Below are 15,602 nucleotides of genomic sequence, written 5' to 3' on the forward strand. Positions count from 1 at the left end.
ATTTCATTTTGCAGACACATGATTCTGTCCTCTTCCTACTTATTACAATCTTGGTTTTTCAACTGCAGAAGAAACAGCCTCACACTGAGGAAAGGGAACTTGGGAGTTCGAGAACATGTGTGAGTACTGGGCCTACCCCTTATTCACTGGTGATCCTGGTCAAATTTCTTAAACTCTCAGGCCAGTTTTTCATCTTCTAATTCTTTTACAATTCCAAATAAGTGCTGCATGAAATTGGCATATATGTTATTATTACAGAGTCTCCCAATGTGTGGGAGCTAAGACAGTAGCATATGGGCACATATGCTTGGAAAGATAAATGGTGGCTACACGGATAGTCTGATTACACTGGCCATGAAAGGAAACCTTGCAAGCTTAGAAAGGTGGGTATATGGTTTAAAGAGGCCACTGCTTAGGATGAAACCAAATCAAATGTTGTATGGAATATTCCTTGAACCTGGTTCCATCTAATGGGAAAAGATACTCAGAGGCTGGAGAAGAGGAAGAACTGAGATTATTAGAGAAAGACAAGGAGCCATCTATAAGGTACGGAGGCCATTCTGCTAGGAAATTTCAGTGTAAGTCATAACTAAAAAGAGGTCTTTCTCTCTGCTAATACTTTATTCAATTAACATGTGTTATTTTGTAATACCACGTGTATGCCCAGCACTTTAGGTCATGCATAGGATATACAGAGAGTAAAAGCTGTGATTTTTTTCCCCCCAAGTGCATGAAATCCGGCTGCTGTGTTAAGGTATCATACCTGGAGAAATAAAAGAGAAAAGCAACACATAATAAAATGCATGTAGTAAGCAGAGTAAAAACAGGCAATAACAGAGATAGCTAATATAAAACAGGGCCTTCTTCCCAGGCAATGAAACAAAGAGGGTAATGATAATAATAGATAATATTTATAGAGCACTAACTGTACAATAGGGTCCATTCTAAGCCCTTACATGTATCAACTCATTAATCCTCACAATAATCATAAAATTAAGAAAGTAAGGCACAGAAAGGTTAGGTAGCTTGCCCAATGTCACACAGCTACTGAGTGACAGAGACAGAAACCAAACCAGGAAGTCTAACAAAGAGATCCATGTGGTGGGGGGACAACAAACTTGAAATTTATTAGACTATAAGTTACTACGGGTTGTTCTTGTGTTCTCAGAGTCAGGCACCTACTAGTCAGTCAACGGTTACTTGTTGAAACAAAAGGAGCTGAACTGAAGGAGCTGGGAAAAGAGAGGGAAAGAAGCATCGAGGTCACCACAGTCAGTGGAATAGCAGAGGCAGAAATGAGTGCGCCCCCGCCTGTGTCCCCAGGGCGAACCCCAGGTCACGCTCAGGGAAGAAGTCCAGGGCACAGCACAGCTTCGTGAGGCTGCACAGAGGACTGCAGGCAGCAGCAGGCTGGCGCGCAGACCAGGGCTCTGCAAGTCTCCCCAGAGAAGAGGGCATTCGTGTGTCAAAATGATGTCATGAGCAACAGGCGTCCTCTGATTTGGTGACTCGTCTTTGCTCTGCGAATACAATAAGCTACTGTAATGGCTAAAAATGTATTTTGGATTTGTAGTTCAAATGGCTAAGTAACGTGGCCTCCAGTGTTTCTCAGGAATGTTTGCCATGCTTAGACAAACCCAGAGAATAACCGGGTGACACCCTGAGATTTGGCACTCCCAGGAACACCGACAGCTGGCGCTCTGGGCGCTTCTGTCTGACCACCTCTCGCAGCTCAGAGCGTGCGCACACCACACCATGAAATAGCTGAGAAAAATCCCTCCGTCCGCCTTTTCAAGGGCATTCAACTCTTCCCACTTCCTCACATGACCCTGTCTCACTTTGGCTGCTTTGATTTTGACTGGTTTTTCCTCCTCACCCTCCCACCCACTTCACAGAGCCCATCTTACTTTCCATCTTGTGTATATCCCAGTGAGGGAAGCCAACATTTTTTCCAACCATGAGAGTGGAACTGGACATCAGGATAAACTTTTTCCATCTACTAAATGTTCATCTGCTATTTTAACGTCTTAGTCATATCATATGGCTGCCGTAGCCAATGCCCTCAGGGCAACAGGCCATATTGATACAATTAGCCTACATACTCTTCCGTTCCTGGAAGCGCCTTTCCTTTATTACCCTTGAATAGCCACAGTTCTTAATTTCCGAAGACAGAGCATGTAATCTAACTCCCAAATCCCACAGTGAAGAGACAATCCGGCCCCCACCCACTCACACATTCCCAGCAAATCCCACAGACTCTGCTTCTTTACAGTTACACTGGGACAGAACTTTTCAATCAATTATACACTTGGTTGAAGCCAACAACATTTGTTTCTACCATATCATGTTTTTAGTAATTAGAAAGTAATTCTCTGAGGCAGAGACTACATCAGGCTTGCCAAGAACGAGCTCTGCTGATGACTTCTGAGTACTATGAACGATTTCGCTGTGACCTCCATCACAAAAAAATCACTTCACTGACTACAGAGGCAGGCCATTTTTTTTTTTTAACTTGGTCAGCCATTTTGCCTAGCAGTCTCCTAAAAAGAATTTCCCTTTGAAAACTGAAATTTTTCACATGATTTATAGTCAGATCCAAATTTGCTAGAAATAACAAAGACTTTTCTGACCATTTTCTAAATTTCAAATGTTGGAATCAGTGAAGTAGGGTGAGTTCATTATTGCTTATCAGATGGTATGAAGGTCACGAAAAAGAATCAAATGACTCTTCAGTTTGATACACAATGGTTTCCCCAGCCCCCAAAATGATCATTTGTCCATTCCAGATATTATATTAGGGTAAGAATACGATTACTGTCAATGTATACAGGTTAATAGTGTTAGATTCACACAGAGTTATAAAATCAAGCAAAGCTGGCCTTTAGTGTGCCTTCCATTCTATTTTTTTCAACAGTTTTCTGATATCCCTTCAACTGTCCTTTTGAGATTATATCCTAAGGCTTTCTATTCTACCCTTTAAGAAAAGTGCTTTCAGAATTGGGGCGCCTGGGTGACTCAGTCGTTAAGCTTCTGCCTTCGGCTCAGGACGTGATCCCAGCGTTCTGGGATCGAGCCCCATGTCAGGCTCCTCCGCTAGGAGCCTGCTTCTTCCTCTCCCACTCCCCCTGCTTGTGTTCCCTCTTTCACTGGCTGTCTCTGTCAAATGAATAAATAAAATCTTTAAAAAAATATACCAGAAAATGTTAAGTACTGATAGTCCATTAGTGCTCTTAGGAAAGTAGTTTTAACCTAATGGGATTTCCAAAGGTTTATGGATGGAATTCTAGGCACCAGCCATCAGGGGGAGTAGTTGTGGTTTCATATGGGTGGGCCTTCCTGGGATCTGTGAAAACAGAACTCAAGTTTCCTAGTGTCCTACTCTGCCACAATTTACAGCTGGAGCACCCGTTACCTGAAGAAAGACAAGGCTGCAACTACTGTTCTTTAATGCCGATGTGGAGTATCTCTTTGTCACTAGTAGTCAAAAATGGTCCCTGATAATGACTTTTCTTAAGTTCCGGCAACTTTCAGGCCTACGAAACCTACATGTTGGGTAATAGTCACTAAATATTACTTGTAGAGTCTGGGGTCAATAGTGAATAAGGGACGAAGACTAAGTTATTCCAAAAATGTATGTAATGTTTGAGAAATTCTGAATTTATGGCAGATATTACCTTGAAATGTAATAATCTAATTGCATATCAATAGAAGGTTTCATTATAAGGAATTCAAATATATTGCAGATATTATTAAATCAGCTACTATAAGATCATAGTATCTAAAATTTATTAAGTATTTTCTACGTGCCAGAAACTATAAACACTTTACACTGTCAACTCATTTAATCCTCATGCAAATCCTAAGAAATAGATATTATTATTATCTTTAAATAATAGAGGACTGAAACACAGAGGAATTAAGTAATTTGCTTAAATCACAGGCAAGAATTTGAACTCCACAAGTCAGAATCCACAGCCTGAGTTCTTAGTAGCTCCAAAGATCATATTAATTGCTTTAAAAAGTATCAAAGTAGGAATTTACTGAAAAATGTCAAGTGGTCAAGCTGAGAAGGAAGAGCAGTTTTTTTAATTCCCAAGCCAGAAGTTATTTTACTGGTCTAGCCCACTGAAATCTAGCCAAGGATTTCTCCTTATTAGAACAGTAAGGAGACTTCTTCACTGACTGGGGCTTTGCTCCTCTAGCCCTGTCGCCTTCTAGCCTGAGACTCCCCAAATTGGAAGTTGCTCAATTCTGCTTCTCCAGATTTTGATATTGACACAATAATCTGACTTTGCTTATTTTCCTTATTTTTCACTGACCTTATATGTATTCCATTCATCCTTAACAGACCTTGATATTAGGCCTTGATTTTTAAATCTCCTCCTTTTATTCAGTGTTTTAGGGAAGATATTCTTGACTTTGGACCAAACATCACTATTATTAACTCAGACCTGAGACACTTCTTCTGGTATATAACATTATTTAACAGATTTCAAATACTCAAAATTGGAATTTCTTTAACCTGATCATACATCAGAATCATGAAGCTTTTAAAAAATATGGATTCTGAAGAAAACATAACCTTGGGATTGGCAAATATTTCCAAAACAGTAAACAACGAGTATTAAATATAGAGCTAAAATAGATAAGTTGGACAACATAAAACTTAAGAACTTCTGTCAAACAAAAGTCACCACTGGGGAATAAAAAGGTAAGTCACAGTAGAAGACATTTTCAATGCATATAAAGTCAAAGAATTAATACAAATCAGTGAGAAGAGAGACCACCAGTAGAAAAATAGGCAACAGATTTGATCAGGGTTTTTACCAAAGGAAGGATATCCAAATGAAAAAAAAAAAAAAACTATGAAAAGGTTCTCAAGATTCATGACAGAAACTCAAATTAAAATCATGATGAGATACCACTAATACCCACTAGGATAGCTAAAATTAAGAAGACTTATATTACCAAGAATGGGGAAGGATGTGAAGCAACTGGACTCTTTTTTACTGGGGGGGGGGTGTAAATTGGTAGATCGACTTTGGAAAACGGACCCTATCTGCTAAAGCTGAGCACATGCATACCAACTGACTGAGCAACTGTGTTCCAAGGTGCAGACTCAACAGAAACGCTTATATTTTCACCAAAAGATATGCACAAGAATGTTCATAACAGTACTATTTATATTAGGGAAAAAAACTAAAAAAATGTCGACTACAGAGAAATGGATTAATAAATTATGGCACACTCCTACCATAGAATAAGGAAACGGGAATGAACAATTACCACAGAAAATAACATGTATGAATCTTGCAAACCACTGAGCGAAGGAAGCCGGAATCAATGCATACTGTATGAACCTATTTACAGAAAGTTCGTAAACACACAAAGATATCTACGGGGTAAGAAGTCAGGATTGTGATTATTTGGGGGAGGACACTTCCTGGGATGCAGTAGGGGACAGAGCTAGTGATGTTCTATTTCTTGCTCCAGGGATATTGGCTGCATGAGTGTTTACGCTTTGTGACAATTATTTGAACTATACATGTGTGATTTTGTGAACTTTTCTGTGTGTTTTTCTTTAACAAGAAGCTTACCTAAAAAAAAGTACATTTCCCTGGGGCTTTTCTTCAGGCCTAGTGAATCAGCAACTTCTGGGTTAGAACCCAGGGGATTTTGTTATTAAAATATCCCCAGTTATTCTGATAAACAATTAGTTTGGGCAACAACCAAGTGTGACTCCTGGGAGAGCAAAATATTAAATTAAAAATTTAAGGCCAGGAGGTTTATTTCACACAGAGATAGTTCTACATATTCTAGAAAACAAGGAGACCAGAGAAGAGTACACTTCAGTCTTAAAAAGTCACATGCCCTGCCTAGGTGAGCAGACAGAGAATACAGATGATGTTGGTCCCCACTTCAGTCCAGTAAGTGCCACCTGCCCTCTCTCTCAACTGCAGACCACAGCTCCATGTGGGGATAACAGTACAGCCGTGGAATGTCACCAGAGAGCCCCTTTACCCACATTCTTGTCCTGATGAGTCATTCAGTAAATACAGTAGATAACCTTTGTGTTGAATCTTAGCCCCTGAAATCACACAGCAGAACCACTCACTTCGGGGGGGGGGGGAATCCTTCCTTCCCTCCTTCTGGGGTGGAGGTAACTCTGTCGTCAGCTCCAGGAGTCTCTCCATCCCAAGTGAGAGAGTTATAGGGTTTCTGGGAAAGAGAAGTTCACTTGTTTGGATCAAGTTAGACTGATGTGAATTTTGAAAAGGCCAAACGACTTTGTGACAAAACGAGGTGACAAAAGGTGACAAAACGATCATGATATGTGCTTTATTGTTGGCCTGAACCGGATTTAATCCCAGCACTGCTAATTACTATACTTATGACCTTCCTAAGTCTCAATTCACTCATAAGTAAAGTAAGTATAATCAAACCTATTTTAGAGAATTATGTCAAAATTAAAGGAGATTTGTGTAAACTACTTAGCATAGTCCTAGCACACAGTAAAGGCTCACTAAACAGGAGCTATTGTTGTTGGTAGTGGTATTTTGCAAAAGCTACTGAGGATAAAATAAGGTTGTTCTAATCCTAGTCACTAAGAAAAGTGAATGAAAAATAATGAATTAGTAAAGCTTCCTTGTAGATCTCGGAGCTCACTCAAAACACTGCTGGCAAAATCAGTTAGGATTTTGTCTTCCATCTGTCTTGTCACCTTGAGGGTTTATTCTTTATTCTTGAAAACGAAAACAATGGACTATTTTGAAGAAAATTGCCAGGTGAACCATTTTAATTGCTGACTTTAAGATTTTATACAGATGAATTTCCCATTTATTTCTTTAACCTAAACCTTCTCCCTAAAGCCCAAACTGATTTATCCATCTGTCTACTCAACAGCTTATACTTAACTTAGTATATCCTAAATTCTTGATACCCTGTTCCTTTGCTGTTTTCCAAACTTGCACTTCCCCCAGTCTTCCTATCCCATGAGTGGTTCCACTATTTACCACAGGAAGTCAGTGAAAAACCTGAGTCATCCTTAACTTCTCTCTTTCTCTGATAGTTACTGTACAATTCACCAAGCCATTATTATCTCTTACCAGGTATAGCTGACGCTGTTCTGCACTGTCCAGATAGCTCCCTTTAGAATCGAAGTATGCATTCCACATTAATTCCAGGGAAGTGCTGGGCAGAGGGTATCAGTCATCCCATCACTGGCCACCCCAACACTGGCACAATGGATATATTAATGGAACGGCCAGGGTCACAAGAATGGAGGCTACGCTTGGGTTCAACAGTATAGAATTCTATTCATCAAGGCTGGTTTGCCTACTATTGCCACTGAATTTCCAGTCTTCCAGCAATAAAGACCAAATCTGAGTCCCTAACATGGCACCAGCCCTTGAGGAGACAAGTCAATCACATGCTGGCAAGGTAACGGCATTGGTTCCCTCCCATCTAGAAAGGGGTATAATTCACTTCACTAGAATTAACTCATAATCTGGTTATATGTTTCTTCCCTGCCTGCATGGCCTCAGCCAATACCACAGTCAAAGGCTTACAGAAAGCCTGATCTATCATCCTGGCATCCAGTATCACATAGTATTAGACCAGGGAATCCACTTTACAGCATCAGAGTGACATCAGCAGTGACACAATGATCATAAAATATGCTTTATTGTTGGGATGAAGTAAATTAAATCCCAGCATTGCTAATTACTACACTTGTGACCAAGGGATCCACCAGACCTATCACATGTCACAGAACCCAGAAACTTCGTGCTTGGTAGAACTATGGACAGTTCTTGTAAAGGTGCAACTCTGATGCCAGCTTGGAGATGAGCGAGATGCACCTTAAATCAAATCTCATTATATGGTATTGCATAACGAAAAAGGAGACTATGTGGATTTGGGGACTACATGACAGTAGTAAGTGTAGTTCTGCTTCCCTTCACTCCCAGTGACCCAATGAGAAATTCGTGCTTTCGATCAACTCAACTATAGGTCTGGAGGTCATGTTTCCCAAAGAAGCAACATTTCTACCAGGGAAATGGTTTTATTAAACCTTTAGGTATGGCTGCTATTCAGCTATTTTGGGCTCCTTGGTCAACAGACCAGTAGGCCAGGAAAGAAATCACCACCCTAGTAGAGGTAACTGCACCTGACTGTCAGAAAGAAGTAGGGCTGTTTGACCACAGTGGAGTCGGGGCAGAATACACTCAACACCAACATGATCCAAAGGGCACCTCTTGGTTCTAATTCTGCCCCATTTTTTAAAAGATTTTTATTTATTCATTTGTCAGAGAGAGAGAGAGCACAAGCAGGGGGAGTGGCAGGCAGAGGGAGAAGCAGGCTCTCCACTGAGCAAGGAGCCGGATGCAGGACTTGATCCCAGGACCCTAGGATCATGACCTGAGCCAAAGGCAGATGTTTAGCCGAGCCACCCAGGCATACCTCTACTCTCCCCTGTTTTGACAGTAAATAGGCAAGGACAGCAGAAGGGCATGATGACTAGGGTCACCCCACCACATAAACTACTAGTATCAGCCAAGTGTGGAGAATGTAGAATGTATAGTAAGGAAGGTGAATTTCAGTTGTAGCCATGAGACCGGTCTTTTTCCCAGAAAAAGAAACAGATCAGAATCCTGGAGAAATCACTGCTGGATGCGCTAAAGAAATAGGAAGCAAGTGGATGTGGATGACGTAAGGGGTAGGTGGGTACTGATACCCAGAGGCCCCTTTATGTTGGTAGCATGCATCCCCCACCCCCGCCACTGGAAGTGTGACTTGCTGATGGCTCATGACTTAGTTCCTTTTCAGAAGTCAACTTTCATTAAAGGGAGCTGTCTCACTCAAGGTTATGCCCCCTCCCCAGGGGTAGCCAACACCTAATGATTGTTTGATGAGGGATACAAAACCCCAAGCCCCCTTTGCCTCAATCCAGATGTCTCTGAAGGTCTAACCCTGCTGCTGGTGGGATTGGCTGAGGCCTTTGCTGCAAGAAGTCATAGTTCAAGTTCTCCTCTGACCAGTCCTGCTTCCTCACCCCTTTACACATGCTGTTTCTGAACACACTTCCCTATAAATCACCTGCACTCAATCTGTCTCTGAAAGTCTATTTCCTGTCTGATATGAAGCTTATTGCAAAAAGCTCCTATGTGGTTTCCTTCCTTTACTCTTGCTCCCTAAAGTCTTTCCTCAATTCAGAAGCCAAAATTATCCTCAAATGTAAGTCAGATGATGTGTTTCCTCTGCCTGGAGTGCTCTTCCCCCAGTACACATATTCTTTGCAACCTTCCGTCACGTGGATATTTGGTCATTGTCAACAAAAATGTACTCCATCCTTATCTGGTTTATTTTTCTCCATAGCCCTTATCATTACTCTATTAGCAGCATTCTATTATTGATTTGTTGCTGATTGATGATTTTTTTTTGTCCTCCTTTCCCATTATACTGTAATGCCCATGTAAGCAAGGATTTTTCCTTTTCCGTCCAGTACCTAGAACGGTATCTGTTTATGTTAGGAAGCATTCAGCAAACATTCAGCACCAATGGATGAACTAATGGATGAATAAATAGTATACTATCAGTCCGCATATCCAAGCACACAGGTGTTCCAAACAAAAGAATAAGACAATCTAAAACCAATGTTGACAATAACTCTGTGTGGTAGGCAATCTCAGTACAAACTTGGAGTGAGACATTGTGGACTTAGATCTTTTGATGGTCCTCAGAGGCTAATGAAGAGTCCAAATGATTCAGTTAAAACACAAAAGTCTTTTACTATGTCTGGTCCCTTATTTCTGCAAAGCTTTGTAAATGAAGGATTGAATTTTGATGTTTATTATTGCTTATTTTTTTATTGTTTTGTTTTTGTTGTTTTATTACAATGCCCAACATTTGCCTATACTTACTAGTCAATAAATAGGACATGAGCCATTTTGTCTAAAATCTCCAGCTTCCACACTAATGAAATAACAGGCATAAGAGAGCTCAGACAAGGACTGTATTGCCCAAGGTTCAGTGCAAAATAACTGGAAACAGCTCCAGGTATTTAAACAGAAGAGATTTCATACAGAGTAAAAGGGACCTGCAAAATCTTTGCAAGGAATAAAAGACAGAGGTCACTTTGCTCCCCGGTAACAGCATCATAACAATGCTGAGTTCTGGAAAAAGCTGCTGCTGCTTCCACTGTTGCCCCTGCCATACCTACCTGACTCCCACAGATCAGTCAGCTGATCCTGGAATGTGGAGTCCAGCTTCCAAAAACGCTCTTCCTTCCCTGACTTTGCCTGCTAGCAGGAGGCTGACAGCGCTTGGGCTCTCCCTATATTGAGTGAGCACATTTCATTGGTAGAATTATATCATATTCAGAACTTAGCTGTGCATTAGTCTACAAAATATCACTTTTAGCCTTCTAAATACAAGTAGATAAAAGAAAGAATAGGAATGGATGTGCAATAGACATCATCCAGCAGATGTGCCAATAGGGGGAAACTCCAAAAGGGGAAGTTTCCCTGTTCTGCAAGAATCTAGTTCAGTACTGGGATGGCTTTTTTTTTGGAAGACAGAAGAAAATTCTATCAACAGCAATAACTTCCATGTAATGAGTGCTTACTTGTTGCTTGGCACCATACAAAGCACTTAACATTCATCATCTCATCTACCCATTTCAGTAACTCTATAAAGCTAGGATTGATATTATTTCCATTTTATAGATAGAAATCAGTTACCCATCTCAGGAACTCTATAAAGTTAGTACTGATATTATTTCCATCTTATAGGTGAGAAAATCAAATTTTCAGAGGTATGCCAAGGACAGACAAATCATAAAAAGCAACAGCAAAGGTGGGATATAAACTCAAGGTGAAAGTTCTTAACCACTAGGCAGTGTCACTCCCAACACCAGCTTACACTACCTATTTCATCAACACAAAACCTCTTCACCCTCTGTAGCCTCCTCTCCTTCCCTCCCTCTCTCCTCCTTTACCACCCCCTCCGCCTTTTCCCCTCCCCTTGCATTAGCCCTCCTGCTTTCTCACTTTCTCATTCTCACCTTTGCTCTAGTGTTCAACAAGTGACCCCTTCTTATGTATGCACGTATCTATACCTCTACTTATTCACTATCATCATGGGGCTCAGTATTCAAATCCACACTTATGAAGCTTCAGTACTCTAAAAAGATTACGTCATTTCCAAAGATAAGTTGCACAGGAAGGTCTGAAAATCCTCTGAGAGAAGGCACAACTCTTCAGATGACAGAAGTGGGATGCTGGGGGAAATACCAATATCCCTAGTAGGAAAACTTAAAAAACATTTCAAAATTCTCTTAGTCATGCATCAGAGAGTCTTGAGAAAGACCAGTCACTGTGGCTATTTTTAATATTTACTAAGAAAATTTAAACACTCCTATATTTGTTTTGTGGTTTCCTAGGTTATCTTTTCCAGAGGTCATTCTGGATTGTAATTATGGGAGGATGAGCTAGAGGGGAACACAGATGAAGCAGAATAACAAGCACATTCTCTTTCTGTCGAGAAATCCCTGGGTCATATTAAAAAGCAAAATGGTAGGGCTTGGCATTGCTGTAATGAATATCTACTTAGCACAGACCCTTCTGTGCAGCTGTCTAATTTCATCCCCACACAAATCCTATACGTAGGACTGACTTTGTATAATTAGACTAAACCAAGGTTTAGTAACTTGTCCTTATTCACACTGATAGAAGGTGGCAGAGCCAGAATCTGAACCCAGATCTCTGGATTCTTCTTGCTGAATCACCTCTACCCCCACATTCTAGACTTTCCTTTGTTGGAACTTCTATTTTCTGTTCTTATTTGACTTTTAATTTAAAACTAGCCATAAGCAAAGAAATGAAACTATCTTATACCATACACAAAAAATTAACTCAAAAAGAATTAAAGACTTGAATATAAGACCTAAAACTATAAAATTCCTAGAAGAAAAACATAAGCAGTAAGCTCCCTGACTGTGGTCTTGATGATTGATCTTTTTGTGGATCAGACTCCAAAGGCAAGGGAAACAAAAGCAAAAACAAACAAATGGGACCACATCGAACTAAGAAATTTCTTCACAGCAAAGGAAACTATCATTAAAATGAAAAAGCAACTACTAAATGAAAGAAGATATTTGCAAATCACACATCTACTAAGTGGTTAATATCCAAATTATATAAAGAACCCATAAAACTTAACAACCAAAAACAACCTGATAACAAAATGGGCATAGGATCTGAAAATATATTCAACATCATCACTTATTAGAGAAATTGCAAATCGAAACCACAATGAGGTATCACCTCATGCCTGTTAGAGTGTCTATTATCAAAAAGACAAGAAATAACAAGTGTTAGAGAAGACACGGAGAAAAGTGAACCTTCTATACTGTTAGTGGAATTGTAAATTGGTGCAGTCACTATAGAAAACAACAGGGAGGTTCCTCAAAAACTTAAGAATAGGACTGACATATGATCCAGCTATTCCACTAGTAGGTATTTATCTAAAGAAAACTAAAACACTGATTTGAAAAGACATATACACCTATATGTTCACTATAGCATTGTTTACAATAGCTACGACACGGAATATGGAAACAACCCAAGTTCCATTGACAGATGAATGTATAAAGATGTGACACACACACACACACACACACACACACACACACTGAAATACCAGTAAACCATAAAAGAGAATGAAATCTTGCCATTCGCAACAACATGGATAGAATTTCAAGGTATTATGGTAAGTGAAATAAGCCAAAGGAGAAAGACAAATACTGATTTCACTCACATAGGGAATCTAAAAAAAAATCCAAAACAAATGAACAAACTAAACAAAAACATAACTCACAGACAGAGAACAGACTGGTGGTTACCAGAGGAGAAGGGGATTGAGGGATGGGTAAAATGGTGAAGGCAATCAACTGTAGAGTGACGGATGGTAACCAGACTTTTAGGGGTAATCACCCTGTAGTGTATGCAGATGTCGAAGTATAATGTTGTACACCAAAACTTATGTAATAAAAATAACATTCCATATGTCTTCTAGGCAGAAATCTAGTCCGTGACAGTTTGGCCATAATTAATTTGAGCATGTGTATTGTGTCTTACTGTAATAAATGTGTCTATTATAATAAATATATGAACTCCAAAGTGCTTACAAAAAAATTCTGATACAGCTCATGAAGCAATGTGTACATTTATATAACTGTGTATCTGTGTCTATGCGTGTGCTTAATATAATATTACTGCCATATAGGTATAGAAATGGGTATTTCAGTAGTGGTGTTTTTCAGAATAAATGAATTTCTTTTTAAAAGGGAAAAATAGCTTTGAACCAATTATTTTTATATATCAGTCTGAAACATATTAGGAATAAAACAGATCATCACTGTGGCTGGATCAACACTGGAAATCCCCCCCCCCCAAAGGAGGAACACCTTTACAAGGGAATAAACACGGAAAGAGTTTTATAAAACCTCAAGGTAGGATAATCACCCAGTCACATCAGGTTCCTTGGCCAAGAGATCAGCAGGCAGGGAAAGGAATCACCACCCTACAAGGTATAAATGAACCTGACAGGTAGGAGGAAGGAGGGCTGCTCTACCACAGTGGAGTCAGGGAAGAATAATTTTGGTGATAAAGATGAGAAAAGGCTGTTAACTCATAATTGGTCTGCAGATTTCTGGAGTTTGCATATCTCTTGCGGTCTGCTTCAAAAGCCAGAACCAACGAGACCTCATGTGTAGGTCTGTGCTCTCGCATCACCTGAACTTCCCCACCTGAACATGGTTCACACTTTTTTCACATTTTAAATTCAGCAACCTATTGTAGGAACTTGAGAAGCAGCTTGAGGATTTTATTTACTTGTAAGGACGTAGTCTTTTCTTGACTGTTAAGGTGACCACCAGGGGCAATGTGAAGCCAGACCTTCCCCCAAATACGTTTTCTGTTGTGCCTCTCAATAACAGCTTGCATTAAAAACAAAAAACAAATACATGAATGAGTGAACAAGTGATGACTTGCTCTCTCATACCTGGCCAACAATTCCATTTCTCAAGTGGTAGGAGGGAACTCATTGTTTTCAAAGGGTCACAATTAAGCATTTTAATGCGTTGATTTATTCAATAATTGATTCATTCCTTCATATTCAATAATTGTCTGCTATTTGTGAAGTGTTGTGCTACAGGTCGGAGATCAAATATAAATATGGCATACTTGTACCCTTGAGAAATTAAAAATTAAGTAAAAGAATCACAGTGTAATATTTACAGGCTAAGTGCTACTGCAGAATAATACACAACATTTTTTATTTCTAAATGGGACAAGGTGTTAGGATTAAGGAAGACAAAACAGAGAAGCTGGTATTTGAGCTGGGCTATACATATATAATGACTCCGTAACTGCTAGGTAAAAATGAGGAGGAAGGGCATTCCAAAAGAAGTCTAGCTTGAAAGTTGTGGCTGGGAAGCATACGATTAGAGCAGAGGGTCATAAGTGAGCATGACTGGCCGAAGGTGAAAACAGAACCAGAGCGGCTGAGTGAAGTGAACACCAGTTTCATTTATAGTTTATATCCCATAGGCAATGGGGGTCTGCAGGAGCCTGATGTAACAACACATGTGTTCTCGCCTTCTGTGTTCCTAACTTCTAATGGTCTCTCCCTACCAGACTAGCTACATTAAGCCTTTACTATGTAAGTTCTTCCTAACGAAGCTTAATTGTGGGCAGGGCCCAAAGTTGACAATTCTCTCTCCCTTCTTGATGAGTAATTCCTGTCTCAAATTCAACTGTCACCTCTCTGTTAATAACACACATTTTATAACTTCTCTACATCTTTCAGTCATTTTGAGTCTCTTTTCCTCACAACCTACAGGTCATCTCCATTGGAATGTGTGATGGCTTTGTGATATGCGAGCTTGGCTAGGATGAACTGTGTTCCCCACACTCCTTTTAGTATGTTTCTGATTGGGGTAGGCTACAAGGAGAGCTGTCTGGCGGGCAAGAGGGAGGCGGCAGCCGTTTTTTGCGTACACACATACCTTTTCCCTGTTACTCCATCTAACTACTCGAACTGCAGTCTAGATACTGCAGGGAAGGGCTTTTATAGATGTAATTAAATTCTCAAATCAGTTGATTTGAGTTTATCAAAAGGAAGATTATCCTGGGAACATGGGTAGGAAGGGAGGCTCACTGAATTAGGTAGAAGCTCTTTCTTTTTTTAATTTTTTAATTTTAGTTCCTATAAGTATAGTTAACATACAGTGTTACATTAGTTTCAGGTGTACTATGTAGTGATTCAACGATCGGTACACTACTCAGTGCTCATGATGATAGTGTACTCTAATCCCCATCACCTATTACACCCATCCCCCCACCCCCTTCCCCCCTGACAACCATCAGTTTGTTCTCTATACATAAGAGTCTGTTGCTTGGTTTCTCTCTTTTCTTTCTCCCTACGTTCATTTGTTTTGTTTCTTAAATTTCATATGTGAGTGAAATCATATGGCATTTCTCTTTCTCTGACTTATTTTGCTTAGCATTATATTTTCTAGATCTATCATGTTGCTGGAAATG

At 39.9% G+C, this 15,602-nt stretch overlaps 1 long non-coding RNA gene across 1 annotated transcript in view; it reads right to left on the bottom strand.

The window, feature by feature from the left end:
* Positions 1-15,602, bottom strand: part of LOC121100194 — a 236,554-nt gene that overhangs the window by 34,774 nt on the left and 186,178 nt on the right. The gene's annotated exons all lie outside the window — the stretch shown is intronic.

This window comes from Ursus maritimus, unplaced genomic scaffold (genome assembly GCF_017311325.1).
Source record: "Ursus maritimus isolate PB19 unplaced genomic scaffold, ASM1731132v1 scaffold_35, whole genome shotgun sequence".
NCBI lineage: Eukaryota > Metazoa > Chordata > Mammalia > Carnivora > Ursidae > Ursus > Ursus maritimus.